This window comes from Phoca vitulina, unplaced genomic scaffold (assembly GCF_004348235.1).
Source record: "Phoca vitulina isolate PV1807 unplaced genomic scaffold, GSC_HSeal_1.0 scaffold8, whole genome shotgun sequence".
Taxonomy (NCBI): Eukaryota; Metazoa; Chordata; class Mammalia; order Carnivora; family Phocidae; genus Phoca; species Phoca vitulina.
In genome coordinates this window covers 69,595,979-69,609,934 of record NW_022589711.1, presented here as the reverse complement: position 1 = coordinate 69,609,934, position 13,956 = coordinate 69,595,979, and the positions used below count along the sequence as shown (strand labels likewise).

Below are 13,956 nucleotides of genomic sequence, written 5' to 3'. Positions count from 1 at the left end.
TATGTACAATCGCTTTATCTGACAGATGATTGTTCTTTTTAGGTCAATGAAAGTAATGCATTGCCTCTGGTCACTACTGAGTACTGCTTTGTGACCAATAGTTGATGCTGAATGTAATTATTTAGGATACCTGGGGAGCTAAGAAGAGAAGGGGCCTTTGTGGGAGAACTTCTCTGCCTTCTTGCCTCCGGGATAATTGGAGGGGTGGGATGGGAGGCAGCCCATTAACCATTTTGAGCCTCTACAACAGGAATGCATTACGTTTAGTCAATATAAGCCTAACAGTTATCTAATGAGTCACATTATGCACGATGCTATGTTTGACAGTACAGAAATACAGATATGAGTACGGATCAGTTTCTGCCCCTCTGAGTGCATATTGGGTACCGAAAGGGGGAAATAGACATTTTGACTTTGGTGTCATAAAAATCTGTTCACGCTATGTTAGTTGTATGAACAAGTGCTGTGGGAAATAGACAAGCGAGTGACAAAATAGCTCACAAGGTTGTGGGGATTTAAAAAAGTTAGCTGTGTAAATGAAAAAACGTCATAGTCTTAGCTCTGATTATTACTCAGCAAACACTGCATTTATATTGGTGTTTGGCGATCTTTTGCAGAACGCACATACCTCGTTTTTTAGGAGCTGCTAGTTCCCCTAAGCCTCAGACTTCTTTAGTCTGGCTGAATCAAAAAGAGTTTCTCCTCAGCTGTGCAGGCCTGGGAGAAAGGAGGCTCCCACAGCCCTGCGAATCTGAGATTTTTTTTTTTCGGCGGCGGTTTTACTCTGCAGTTTACGGCAGTGGGCGGGCCCCAAATCCCCATGTGGTCCCGACATCATTGACATGGCGGAATCCCCCATCAAACCCTCCTGGTAGTTATTTGAGCGGCGGCGGCGGCCGGAGGAGGAGGAGAGCGGCGGCGGCGGCGGCGGCGGGAGCAGCGAAGGGGGCAGCGGGGATCCTCGGGGCTGCCGGCTGAGAAGGCGTGGGCACCCCGGTGTGTGGCGCGCCCGGAGCCCCGCGTTTCAGCCCGAGGGAAGGTAAGGCGTGCAGGATCGGGAGACTGGAGGGGACTGGGACTCCGCGCCTCGGCCGCCGGGTCCCGCGCGCTAGAAAGCCCCGGCCGGACGCCGAGTCCGCTGTAGTGCGATCCTGTCCCGGAGCGCTCCTGGCGCGCCGGGCTTCCCGGGAAAACTTGGCGCCAGACTCCTGGGGCACCCCGCGCTCGCCTGGGCACCCCGGGAACACGGGGCCCGGGAAGGGGCTGGCCTCCACTTTGGGGCCGCATCTTGCTGGGCTCGGGTCCCCCGCCCGTCCCCCCAGCTTGCCTGGGCTTGGAGGAGGGAAAGAAGCGGGTAGATTCTTCTTGATGAAAAAAAATCTGGGCAGTGGCTCCCGGGCTCTCCCTCCCCCTCTCGTCCTCCCCATCCTTCCCAGCAGATTCTGTCCGAGGAATCCGCTCCCCCTCCCGGAATCTCCGCGGCAGGAACGCTGCCCGGGAGGGGGAGGGCGGGCGGAGAGGCCGAGGAATCTTCGACGTGTCACTTTCAGAGGCTGTAGATTTCCATATGGTGGAGGGAGGAGGGCGGGCGTGCGAAGTGGGGCTGGAAGTTGGGGCCGCCTCTCCGCGCCGGGCGGGGGCGGGCCGGGACCTCGCACCCCGGGATGCTCGCGGGGAGGGTCCGGGCCCGCAGCCCCGGGAGCCGTGCTGGCCCCCTGCCCCCGGCCGGGCCTCTCCAGGACACTCCCCGCCTCGCCGCTGGCCACCTCCGTGCGCGCCACGTCCTCCCTCTCCGTCCTGCCCCCCGGGCTCCCCCCCCCCGGGCTGGGGGCGGTAACCGGCGGCCCCGGCCGGACTCGGCGAGCCCAGCGGCTGGAAGATCGGGCGGGGGAGCGGGGCGCGGCGGGAAGGAGCGGGCGACCCGGTGTGTGGGCCAGCGGAGCTCCGGTCAGTCGGTCACCCCGAGGGGCGCCCGGGCCGGGGGTGGGGCGGGCGGCGGAATCCGCTCCCGGAGGCGGCCGGGAGGGGCCGCGCGTACCGTCTGGTGCCCGCGGCGGGGCGGGGGCCGGCCGGCGTGGGAAGGCCCTGTCACCCTGGGAGGAAAGTGGGGCCTCGGGCTGTGCCCGCGAACTTTCCCAAAGGTCCGGGTCCGGGCGCCCCGTGGGAGCCCAAGCACCAGGGCCCGGTGTCCCGGGAGACGGGGCTGGGCCGCCTGGCGGCGCCGTTGGCGGGGAGGCTTCCAGGAGTGCGCGATTGGAGTTGGAGCTTTTCGAATCCCAGCTCCCACCCTGCCATTCCAGACGAAGGGAAGCAGTGACATATTATCCAGACATTGCCGTTTGCTGACTTCCTTAAAAGTTACAACTCTTTATTTTCTCTTCAGCCTAGCATTTCCTTGAAAAAAAAAAAAAGGAATTTGGCCGCGATGGGCCGACGCTGAGGCCCCAAATCCACACGTTTATCTCTCCATCCCTGTCGGTTTCTAGTCTCCCTCCCCTTCTCACACCCAGGCTTAATCATATTTTGGAACGGGAGAGATCTTTTGTTGGGTGGGCACCCTTTGATTTGCTTGTCCGTTTATTTTTTAATGTGCGGCTAATTTGATTTGAATTTCCTCCAGTTTCCAGGCCCTGCTAGGGAAAACTAAGGGAGAGGAATAAGACACATTTTTTTTTTTTTGAAAAGTGGAGAGAGGTGGGGCATTGGGAAAGGGGAGGCACGGCGGTTGTGGGCAAAGAGTCAGAGGGAGCAGACAGACCCGGAAGAAAAGGAATCTGCTCTGGAATAACACTTTTTTTTTTTTTTGGAGGCTGCAGGCCTTGGGCAAAAATGCACCGCTCTGTTCTGATCTCCACTGTCTGAGTTGCTCTTCCACTCTTCAAATTAAAGCTGTGACCCTGGGGTCCTGAACAGGCTGGGGAAGAGGCCTATACCCCAAGGCAGCCAGTCGCCCTGGTTTTGTGCCTTGTGTGGGGGCCCTTGGTTCCCCCTCATTGGAGGCAGGCTTTGTAGACCTAGCGTTCAGTCAATTTCCTGGTTCCCAGGGAGCAGCTGTTAACCAGAGTAAAGTCTTTGGGCATGTTTCTGACCCTGCAAGGAGATCTCACCCATGAAGGTGTAATTCTCACTTTGTTTAGACACTCGAGGGTCACCCACAAACTGGGTAAGAATGAGGCATAGCTGGTTAAAAAAAAATCATTAAAAAGTTCTGTTTAAACTCATGTGCTTTTAAAGTGTTCTGGTTTAAATACTAAGAGAAAAACTTATCTGTAAGGATAGTGTTCATTTAAAAGAGATGTGAAAAGTGCAAGATACCATCATGGAATAGGGGTTGTAGTTTCTAATTACAGTATATACAATTTCAGAAGGATATTCCCGTAACCTTTTAAGACAGACTTTATAAATAGCCCGCATCAGACTGTGGACTGTTGGAGAGCCAGTATTGTGGGGTTTTTGGAAGAATGCTTGGGATTGGCTAGGAGGCTATAGGAGCCTAGGTAGTAATTTATTCAGTAAGAGATTGTGCCCCTTTTGCTTAACACTTCATTTAACATGGTAGGATTTGATAGTGTCCTTAGACGTTAGCCAGAAGAACTTCTTAAACTTTTCAGTGTAGGAGAATGAGGCTCAGGGGGGAAAGTGACTTGTCCAGCGTTGCTATCATTGGCTAAAGTCTAATATATGATTGTATTAATAACTACTCTTTCTTGAATTATCTAATGTGTACTAAGCCCTATATACTGTGAGTTTTTATATATTATCTCATTAAAATTGTAATAACAGTCTTTAAATTTATGTGATGTTATCGACATTTTACAGACAAGGATGTTGAGGTTCACAGGAATTAAACTAACTTGTGTAAGATCACTTTGCTACCCACAGGGTTTTCTTTGACGGCAGAAATGGCTCCTTAGCTCTGCTGTCCAGTACGGTAGCCACAAGGCACGTTAGCTCTTGTGCGTTTGAAATGTGGCTAGTGCAACTGAGGAAGTCCATCTTACATTTTATTTACCTTTTTAAAAAAATTGTATTTACTTTTAATTATTTTAAACTGCTACTGTGGCTAGTGGTTACCGTATTGGAAATCACAATGTAGAACTTTCTGACTCCCAAATATGTTCACTTTTAACTGGATCGTATTGCTTTTTAGATCTAGTTCAGTGTTCTTTCTTCACCAGAAGATGCTTAGATTCAGCCTTCCAGTGGAATTAAGTGCGGATTTAGCTATAGCTCAGTTTTGCTTTTATACCTTGAGTGGATAAAATAAACACATTTTTTTTTTTAATGCTAAAATAACATAGTTTAAATTGATGGACAAAAATGTAAATGACATTTTCTTGTTTGGTTGAAATAATCTTTTATAGGAACTGCTGAAAAGGCAGAGCTTGTTGGTTATTTTAGTGTAATAAAGGAGTGTAAATAGGAGGCAATATGAAAAATCACTGACGGGGGGGGGGTTAAAAAAAAATGACTTGCTAATAACTGTGTTTACCTAGTCACTGGGTGATTCTTTCCATATGACTTCGTGTCAGGTAAATAAAAATGTGAAACCATCATTCACTTTTCCTTATGTAGTTGCAGAATTAATCTGAAGAATTAAAATCATTGCTTTACTACCAAAGAATAAATTCAAATATAAAACACTATATTTCATCTATGAATTAGGAAGAATATATTTAAGAGGAAACAAACAGCCAGGAATACTCTTGGTGGCAAATGGTCAAGTAGTTTTCTGATTAGTGAGTCCAATTTATCTTTGTTGTGTTTTAGAATTCATCTGATAGAAGGAGTTCAACAACTTTCTTGATTTTGTATGAAATAGTGAAAATTCCAGCTCCTGTTAAAGTAAGCATTTATCTGGATTCTATCTATAAATGTCCAGTAACTGAATACTTTTTGGAGGGGGGGGGAGCATACTACTTTCAGGAAAAGACAAATGATAAAGTAATCTTATTAGGATTTTTAAAGAAGTAACTTCCAGGTTCAGTATAAATATATCTGAATCTCTTGTGTCTTTCATAGTTATTGTACTTCCCAGGATTAATTGCAGTTCATGATCCTGGTACTAGAGCATTATTTGATCCTGAAAGACCTACACTTGTAAATCAGCTTTAAATTGATCTGTATTATTTTAGTGTTAACATGAATTGCATGGCCTCCAGCTCTTTCAAACTTGTAAATTCAATTACAGGTGAGTCATTAGTTAATGACACTGTTGAGATAGCTGAAACACCCTTTTCATACCCATTCCTGACCCTTGGGAGCATAGTTATTTTCAAGGAACCAGGTTATAAATAGGATTATAGTGTTCTCTCGTGAGTGTGACCAACATAGGAAACACCATTTAACTCATGATACATGGTTCCATTTGTCGAACGTCAAGGCGTTTAATACAAGTAAGAGACTTACTAAAATCTTTTAAAAGACAAAAGATGTTGAAAGATGGGCAAATAATGGGCAAAGATTAGAAATCTTAAATGTCTGGTGAGGGCTGCCTCTGAGCATCAGTTTGAAATCAGAGTATCTACTCTGCCAAGGACTTACTTTACTTTTTAACTGTGTATTTTTTTATAAACTTCTGAACGTCTCTCAGTTTGGGTTTCCTGATTTTATTATAAAGAGAAAACATCTCATCCATACCTTTTTTTTTTTTCAAATGGTTGTCCAAGGGATTAATGAGTCAGTGTATTGGAAAGTGTTTGGTAAAGCCTTATGCAAACTCCATTGTCTGTTATATTCCAAAGTTTAAAATAGCTGTTCTGTTACATTACTTAGCACATTTTTAGGGACCTCCAAATTGCACGTGGACAGTTTGAAAGATAATTTATTTTCCCCTTTTTGATGAGTAAATAAAGCTTAAAGCTCTAGGTTGCGGTGTTCATTTTCTCTCTCTTCTGATAGAATAGTTGATTTGTGACCTCTCAAAAATTGTACTGTACGTAGGTCATCCCAGCTCCATGTTTTGGGGAAGTTTTTCCTTAGATGTAGCTTATAGCTGGCTAGCATTGCTGACGTGGACACGACAGTCTGCTTGATTTGGGGTTTTTCTTGAGATCAAGGGAGAAAGGGCAGTCTTTTAGAGGAACTTTCAATACTGAATGATAGAGGCAGAAGGCTTTAGTCATTGTATATTATCTTAGTAAGCCTATTATTTGAGCTTTCAGTAATTACAGCCAAGAATGGGGGGAAAAGAATATTTTCAGGTAGAGGTAGCTTTGCAGCTTACCTATGTTTCCATTTTAGAAATCATAATTGCCATTTCTTCACATTAACGAGAGTTTATGTGTCCATTAAATGAGAGTTTTTTGTGGTAAGATTTTCAAGCAAACCTTAATTCTCATTGTATGGCTGTTGGGAATACACTTAAGTGCTTGAGGAGAAACTTTATTCTTTAGTTTACTTAGAACGCCTTTGAATATAGGAAAATATTCATAGGTGTGTATATATATACTTTTTTGCCTTAAAATATAAAGTATGGTGGGGCCCCTGGGTGGCGCAGTCGGTTAAGCATCTGACTCTTGGTTTCAGCTCAGGTCAAGATCTCAAGAGTCTTGAGATGGAGCCCCACACATGGGGCTCTGTGCTCAGCGAGGAGTCTGCTAAAGTTTTTCTTTCCCTCTCCCTCCGTCCCTTCCTGCACTCTCGCGTGCTTTCTCTCTCTTTAAAATAAATAAATAAATCATTAAAAAATATAAAGTATGGTATGGTGTTATGTGCTTCAAAAGGCGGAAAATACTTGAATCGTTGTGGTTAGACAGAGGCAGGTCTCTGTAGAAGTCAAGCACAGGCTCACTGGGAGGATGACCTGATGGTAGTTGGCGCTTAGGAGAGGCTAGTCCCTAGTCATGAGCTTATCTGGAGGGGAGTTGTTTATGGTGCAGTTTAACTGTTTAGGATCAGTCCTTGGGGACCAAAAATATGGGGGGGTTGGGCAAGGGGATAGAGGGACGGGAAGTTTTTTAAGCCGCCAAATGTAAATCAGGTAAGGTAGGGAGATCCAGTGGTTAGCCATCTACAAGTGGGCGTATTTCTCATTTTGAAAGTGGATCCATCTTTGAATCTTTCTCTTTTTTGCCCCTAGTTGAGGTATGCAAGTTTAGCATTCTGGTAACTCCGGGATTGTAATTTTCAATGCCCTTGGCGGTACTCACTATTGTTTCAGGCATTGGCTCCTGAGGTTTTGTTTCTTTGATATCTTGACAACTGCTTGTCAGTTTTAAATAACAAGAGGGAGAAGATTTTAGTGAGATGGTATTTAATTTTATTTCATTCACTTGTTTATTGCCCCGGAAAGCATTTATTGAGTTCTACACTAGATTCTTCGTTAATGGAGTATTCTACTCTATTCAGACTTTTTTGGGGCAAATGCAAAGCATTTTTTATTAACTTACAGGGCTATTTTCCTCATGTTTTTGGAATGTTGTGTAGAGAACGGTGTCTGCCACCAAACTCTTAGGGCAGGGTGGTGGCAACTTCAATTCTTTAATCCTTTCTGAAATTTGAGAAATGTTAAAATTGGAGCACTTACAGGCTATGTTTAAAACTTAATTTATATTCGAATCGAAGGCTTCTGATACATCCCGTTTTGACTCTGGAAGATGAAGATTTTTATAAAGGCAACGAATCAGAAAAGTTTCCTTAAACTAAGTATAATACCAACTCATGGTCTTCCATTATGAAAAGCTTTCTGTTGAAATAACTGTCTAGAAAATTGTCTTTATACTTGAGCAAATGTGGTAAATTTGAGAGGTAATTGAAGACTCTAAAATCCCAGGAAATGGCATGATTTAATTTATTCTTAAGGGACTCAGCTTCTCCACAACTGGTGAAAGAGGGGTCTCTATTAAAAATAACTCCATTGTTCTTGATGTAACTAATTAGGAATTTGCAATTATCCAGGCAAGTCTAGGATAAAGTTTGGTTTCCTATTCTATATGAAAAGGTTTTCCTGTAACAGCAGTTTAAATAGATCATAAGAGGGAATATATTTTCCAAATTAGGAGAACAAACTACTTTTAAGCACTTTGGAAAAATCATTTTATTAAAAGCAGTGTAAAACTGCAATAGGGGTTGAAGCTAGTTCTACTGGGGGGCGTTTCATAGAATGCAGGAGCCCTTGGACATTGTTGATTTACTCAATGCTGTCCCATGCTAGGAACAGTTTACTAGCAAAAGTTAGAACTCTATTTTTGTATCCAGAGTAAATCACAACAACAAACAAGTATCTATCACACCCTACCCCCACCAATAGACTCCAACTATGCCTGTTTATTTGTTTTGGAGTTTTTCTGTTGACATTTGCTTCGCTACTTGTTAATTTCTTTTATCACCTGTAAGCACTTGATGGCAGATTTCGGTGAGAGCAGGTGTTAAAGGTTTAAGAACATCATTATTACTTTCAGTTGCCCATCTCCCCTGCCTCCGCTGTTTGGGCAAACTTGTGGAAAGCCGTGAGTAGTAGTTAAACAAGCCCATTACGCACCCTCCTCTGCTTTTACTAAAGCAGGACCTTCCCGGGCAGCTGAATGAACTGAGCGGTAAGAACAGTAAATTTCTTTAAAATTATTCGTATATTTACATGCAATTACTCAGACAATGAAGTTTTCTAGCATATGACTTTTTAGGGGTCAGATTGACCAGTTTTTACAGTGTAAGTTGTATGTGTGGGATACTTAATACATTTTTAGGATATTATGCTTCATTTTCTATTTTGAAGTGTTTTTTTTTTTTTTCTTAAACTGTATCTTCCATTGTTTAAGTTGTTTAGGGGGAAAATACTGTCTTTAGATATTGCTGTTTTCTGGTTTTTCTTTTGTGGTTTTTCTTAAGAAAAATTATTCCAATTTAGAGTAATAGAGGTAAACATTATTTTGGATTAGTGAATCAGAAAAGACTTAAAAGTACATTGACTCGGAACCCTACTATATTTGCTGTTGAGAACGAAAAAGGTAGAGCTGCTGGAAAAAAGTTTTGTGGTTTCTCTAAAAATTAAATACAGAATTACCTAGCAACTACATTCTTAGGTATGTACCCCAAATAACTGAAAGCAGTGACTCCAACAGATACTTGTACACCAGTGTTTATGGCAGCAGTATTTATAATATCAGAAAGGTGGAAACAACCCAAGTGTCCATTCACAGATGAATGGGTAAAGTGTGGTATATACTTACAATGGAATATTATTCAGCCATTAAAAAGGATTGGGATTCCTACACATGCTACAACATGGATGAACCTTGGAAACATTATGCTGCGTGAAGTAAGGCAGACACAAAAGGACAAATGCTGTGTGTTTCCACTTACATGAGGTACTTAGAAGAGGTAAATTCATAGTCACAAAGTAGAATAGAGATTACCAGGGCTAGGGGGAAGGGGATTAGGAGTTACCGTTTAATGGGTATAGAGATTCTGTTGGGGATAATGAAGTTTTGGAAATGATTCACGGTGATGGTTGCACAACATTGTGAATGTACTTAATGCCACTGAATTGTATGCTTAAAAATGGTCAAAATGATAAATGTTTTGTTATGTATATTTTACCATAATAAAAAACAAGAAAAAGTATTGAAGGAGATTTATTCCACACCATCGCAGTTTGTCTCTATTTGCTCCGCCTTGGTCTACCTCCTTGGTGGTATGTAGGTTTTTTTTTTTCTTTTATTCTTTCCTCCTCCTATTGCATTCTAAAGGGAGATTCCCGTAGGCCATTTTTAGAGATCAGAGTGTCCTCATTTTATTAACTGACTGAATTTAAGAGACTGTTTAAAAGTAGTAGATCTCTGGAGGGGAAAAAAAAGACCTTTTAATATTTAGATGAACCCGGTAGTTTATTAATATCCACAGACTATGTAGGCACGGAAAGGTACTCTGTCCTTTTACTGTGAGTCATCTAAAAACCAGGGATGTACAATTAGACTTGTCATATTTTCTATTCCATTTGGTCATCTTCAGTACTTTAGGAAAAAGTTTCATTTCCACTCAGAAACGTTCTTAGTCATCTCAGTTAGTACTAATGTTGGAAGTGTTTAGGTGCTAACATTCTTTAGTTCCTTAGACTAAACCCTGTTGGAAGGGATAGAGTGAAAGAAAGCATGTAGTATTCTGTTTTATTCATTATGAACTTGTCCCTAGCAGCTAATAATTTTGTGGTAGTTATTGCACCCTGAATGTTGGTGGTTTGTTTTTTGTTTTTTGCTTCTGAGATATTGGTGTTGAGTTTGGGTAGGTCACTTGTAAAAAGATGGCGGGATTCCCATTAAGTGATTAAGTATAAAACTTAAACATCAGATATAAATACATGTTAGGAATACTAGAAATATCATAAAAATTCAAGTGGAAAGATTTAAGTTCATATACAAATAGGTTATAGGGAAAATTACATTGCTTTAATTATATATGTATGTAATTAATTAAAAAAAAGCATTTGTCGTCCATAACAGTTCTTTAATTCCTGAACTCCTGGAAAACAGTATGAAGTTGCAAGGGTATATGATGGTAGTGAGTGTGTACTCTGCTCTCTCTATGGGTATGCTGTATTTTCTTTGTTGTGTATGTAAATAGTATTCATGCCATAGCAGGCCATTTTTGTGGTCTAATTACTCCACAGGCACTCTCATTACCAACTGATATCAAAAGGCACTGAGAGCCATGATCTCTTTATATGTAGTAGAGACATGAAGAATTATAACATGTTTGCAGAGTGCTCTTTATTGATTTTGGCCTACTCAAAAGAAAAGAATGTCCTATCCATTTTGCATATCCTCATTATGTTCCAGAGCCTCCTTTTAGGTCATTTGTAATTTTCTTTAAATTCTTCTAGCACTTTATCTGTACTTTTGAGAATGCTTGTCCTTTTCAGTGTTGTCCAGTTGTCTCCTTGCTCCCCTAACTTGAATGTAAGGATGATAACTGATTTAGGGTCTTTCATGGTGAGTGCATAGTAAATGTCCCTTGGATGGTTGAATGGATGGATTCCCAGGTTGAATGTGCCATTTACACTTCGTGCGGTGCCTCTCCTCAGGTGCTCTGTCAGTATTTCTTCTACTGAAGTTGACCTCTTAGAAGCATGGGCCATGTTGTGGACATTTTTGTGTTTCCAACAGTGTTCATGAGGTTTTTTTTTTTTTTCCCCTCATAGTGGGGATCTAATAAATATTTAAAGTAAAACAAAGGCATGAGTCACCTTCAGTGCAAGTCTGGCTTTGCATTTATTACTATTTTAAAGAAATGAAAGGGGCGCTTGGCTAGCTCAGCCAGTAGAGCATGCAACTCTTAATTTTGGGTTCGTGAGTTTAAGCCCCATGCTGGGTGGAGAGTTTACTTAAAAAAGAAAAAAAAATAAAGAAATGAAGGTTTTCCAGAGAATAAATGGGCTTTTTCATTTCTCTGTTAGGTTGCTCATTGATTTTGAAAATTTTAACAAATAGCTTCTATTTGTATTCCCTAAAAATGTGGTCCTTGATTATATATATTTTGCATATCCATTGGACTCAGTTTGGGAATTACGGCAATTATTTTATGAAAAAGGTAATTTTTTAGAGATTTGTGGTAGTTTAAAATAATCCTTTTATAGGGAAATTCTAGAAGGGTGATATGAAGGGATGGAAATAAACCAAAATGTGCCTTGCTGAGGTGTTGGGGGCCCAGCTGAGATAGTTGATTCTGCTAGACTAGTGGCCAAAGTGTAAAACCTTAGTAAAACTAAGCCATGGAGAACGGGTCAAAGAGCACATCATAGAAACCTGAGGAGAGTGACCTCAGCTATTTGAAGGTAAGGAGCTTTACCTTATTCAGAAGGTGGAGTTAAAGTATGCTGGAGAAGAGCAGAATCTTTTTATTTTTTTTTTTAAAGATTTTATTTATTTGACAGAGGGAGGACAAGCAGAGGGAGAGAGAGAAGCAGGCTCCCTGCTGAGCAAGGAGCCCAATGTGGGACTTGATCCCAGGACTCTGGGATCATGACCCAGGCCAAAGGCAGCCGCTTAACCGACTGAGCCACCCAAGCGTCCCAAGAGCAGAATCTCTTGGAGCATTATAGTGTGAGTGGAGCGGAGGGTGCAAGGGGCTCTTATTCATTATGTCTGGGGTGGCACTTGGGAGTCGTTATTTTATAAAGTGTTTCAGGTGAATGATATGATCCAGGCAAGTTTGGGAAATTGACCTTGACCAATGGCTGGAGAGAAGTTGTGGAAGGAGTCGTTAGGAGACCAGAGGGACTCCTGTTAGGAATTAGGGTAGAACTGAAAAGGGTTTGGAATTAAAATGATTTTATCATCATATTCTTTGGGGCAAAATGATAACCAGCTCTTGGCAGTTTTATATAGAAACGAGTGTAGGACACTTGTCATTTGTGCACTAAACTTACAAACATTCTGACCACAAGTCAGATGTAAAACATAGTAATAGTGACCAGTAATTGTCAAGCACCTACCATGCACCAGCCATATTCATAAACGTAATCCTGGAAGGTAGATGTTGTTTTCTGTTTTCCTGTGTGTTTCCAGTATGTGCAGCAGGAACTGGTCCATACCAGGTGCCCTATAAATGTTAAGTGAATCGAAGATTAGAAAGGCATAGAAGGTTGGAAATATCGCCTAGACTGATTACAGACCTTTTTTCAGCTGCATCACCCTGCTTCTCAGTAGTTCCCATGAAATACCTTATTTGTATCTCCAGACTTGTCTATTTGTATTCCCAGGTAGCTAGCTAGCTGGATTCTAAGGCTAAGTATTAGCTGAAGGCCTTCCATGTGCTCAACCCGTCTATTGCCCAGAAACCTAAAATTTGTTTTTAAAACAATAATAAGGGGTGCCTGGGTGGCTCAGTTGGTTAAGCATCTGCTTAGGACTCAGGTCATGATTTTGGGGTCCTGGGATCAAGCCCCACGTGGGCTCTTTGCTCAGTAGGGAGCCCGCTTCTCTCTTCCCCCCCGCTTCTCTCTTCTCCCCGCTGTGTGCACTCGCTCGCTCACTCTCTCAAATAAATAAAATCTTAAAAAGAAAAATAATATTCTGGACATTTCCCAAGAGATTTTCCTAGATTGTTTTCTGTAATAGCAACTTAATCTTGGGATGAGAGAAAAACCAGAAAATAAAAGTATACTTTGTAAAAAGTAATATATAAGAAACTCAATATAGTGAATGGAAAAAATCTAGAGCAGTCGCTTAGGAAATGGTAGTGAAGTTTTTACCTTATTCAGACATTTGAAAAACTCCCAAGAGGTTTTTCACTGAGTGGTACTACAATTTTGTTCATCTTACATCCGTCTCCTCGAAGCCTTTCATTTAACTTAATTTATACAGAGCAAGATCCTGTGCTTATAATTTGCACCTGGAAAAGCAGAGCCTGCTACTCCTAATACTAACCCTTTTTCTCCTTTTAAGGCTAATAGTTTCTGGTGTTTGGTTGTCCCAGAGGCAACCACAGAGATGGGACCAGCACAGAAGTGACTAGAGGGAGCCTCGTCTCTGAGCTCAAAGCAGCAGCTCCTGTGGTTAATGAAAGGTGACCTCAGGATTCAGAGGAGCCCTGTTGCTTTCCCAGACGGCCCAGGCTAAACCTGGGGAGCTGGCAACCCTAAATGCTTCCTTTGTTAGAAATCATTTAGTTCTCTACTCCATCTTTAGAAAGTGAGTTCACTGAGGTGAGTTAAGGACAAGGCTCTGAAGTGGGGCCCGACTTGCTTTCGTTCCCTGCGTGGGGGTGGGTGGACTCAGACTAATGAAGATGCCGCCCTCAGGCTGTCTTACCTCACCAGTTCCTGCTGCTTCCCGGAAATGCCCTTCTGGGCGCAGAAGGAGCTTTGCACCACTCTGGGGATTGTGTTCCCACAGAACGGGGAGGGCTGTTAGGACCTCCTTTCCTTCTTTCTCTTCTGCGCAGGAGGAAGGCTGTAAATGGGGAAACGTGTGGAGAAGTGCTGCTCCGAGCTGGGCTGCCTGAGCGTCCTTCTCTTCG

The 13,956-nt window shown here is 42.6% G+C and overlaps 1 protein-coding gene across 2 annotated transcripts in view; it reads left to right on the top strand.

Moving 5' to 3' along the window:
* Positions 1 to 863: 863 nt before the first annotated feature.
* Positions 864 to 13,956, top strand: part of FNDC3B (fibronectin type III domain containing 3B) — a 336,841-nt gene continuing 323,748 nt past the window's right edge. Inside the window, exon 1 of one of the 2 annotated variants that reach the window (XM_032407203.1) lies at positions 864 to 1,039. The gene's annotated coding sequence lies outside the window, so the exon portion shown is untranslated. Of the gene's footprint in view, positions 1,040 to 1,860; positions 1,948 to 13,956 lie in introns of those variants that run through there. The other variant, XM_032407205.1, reaches the window with a different exon arrangement.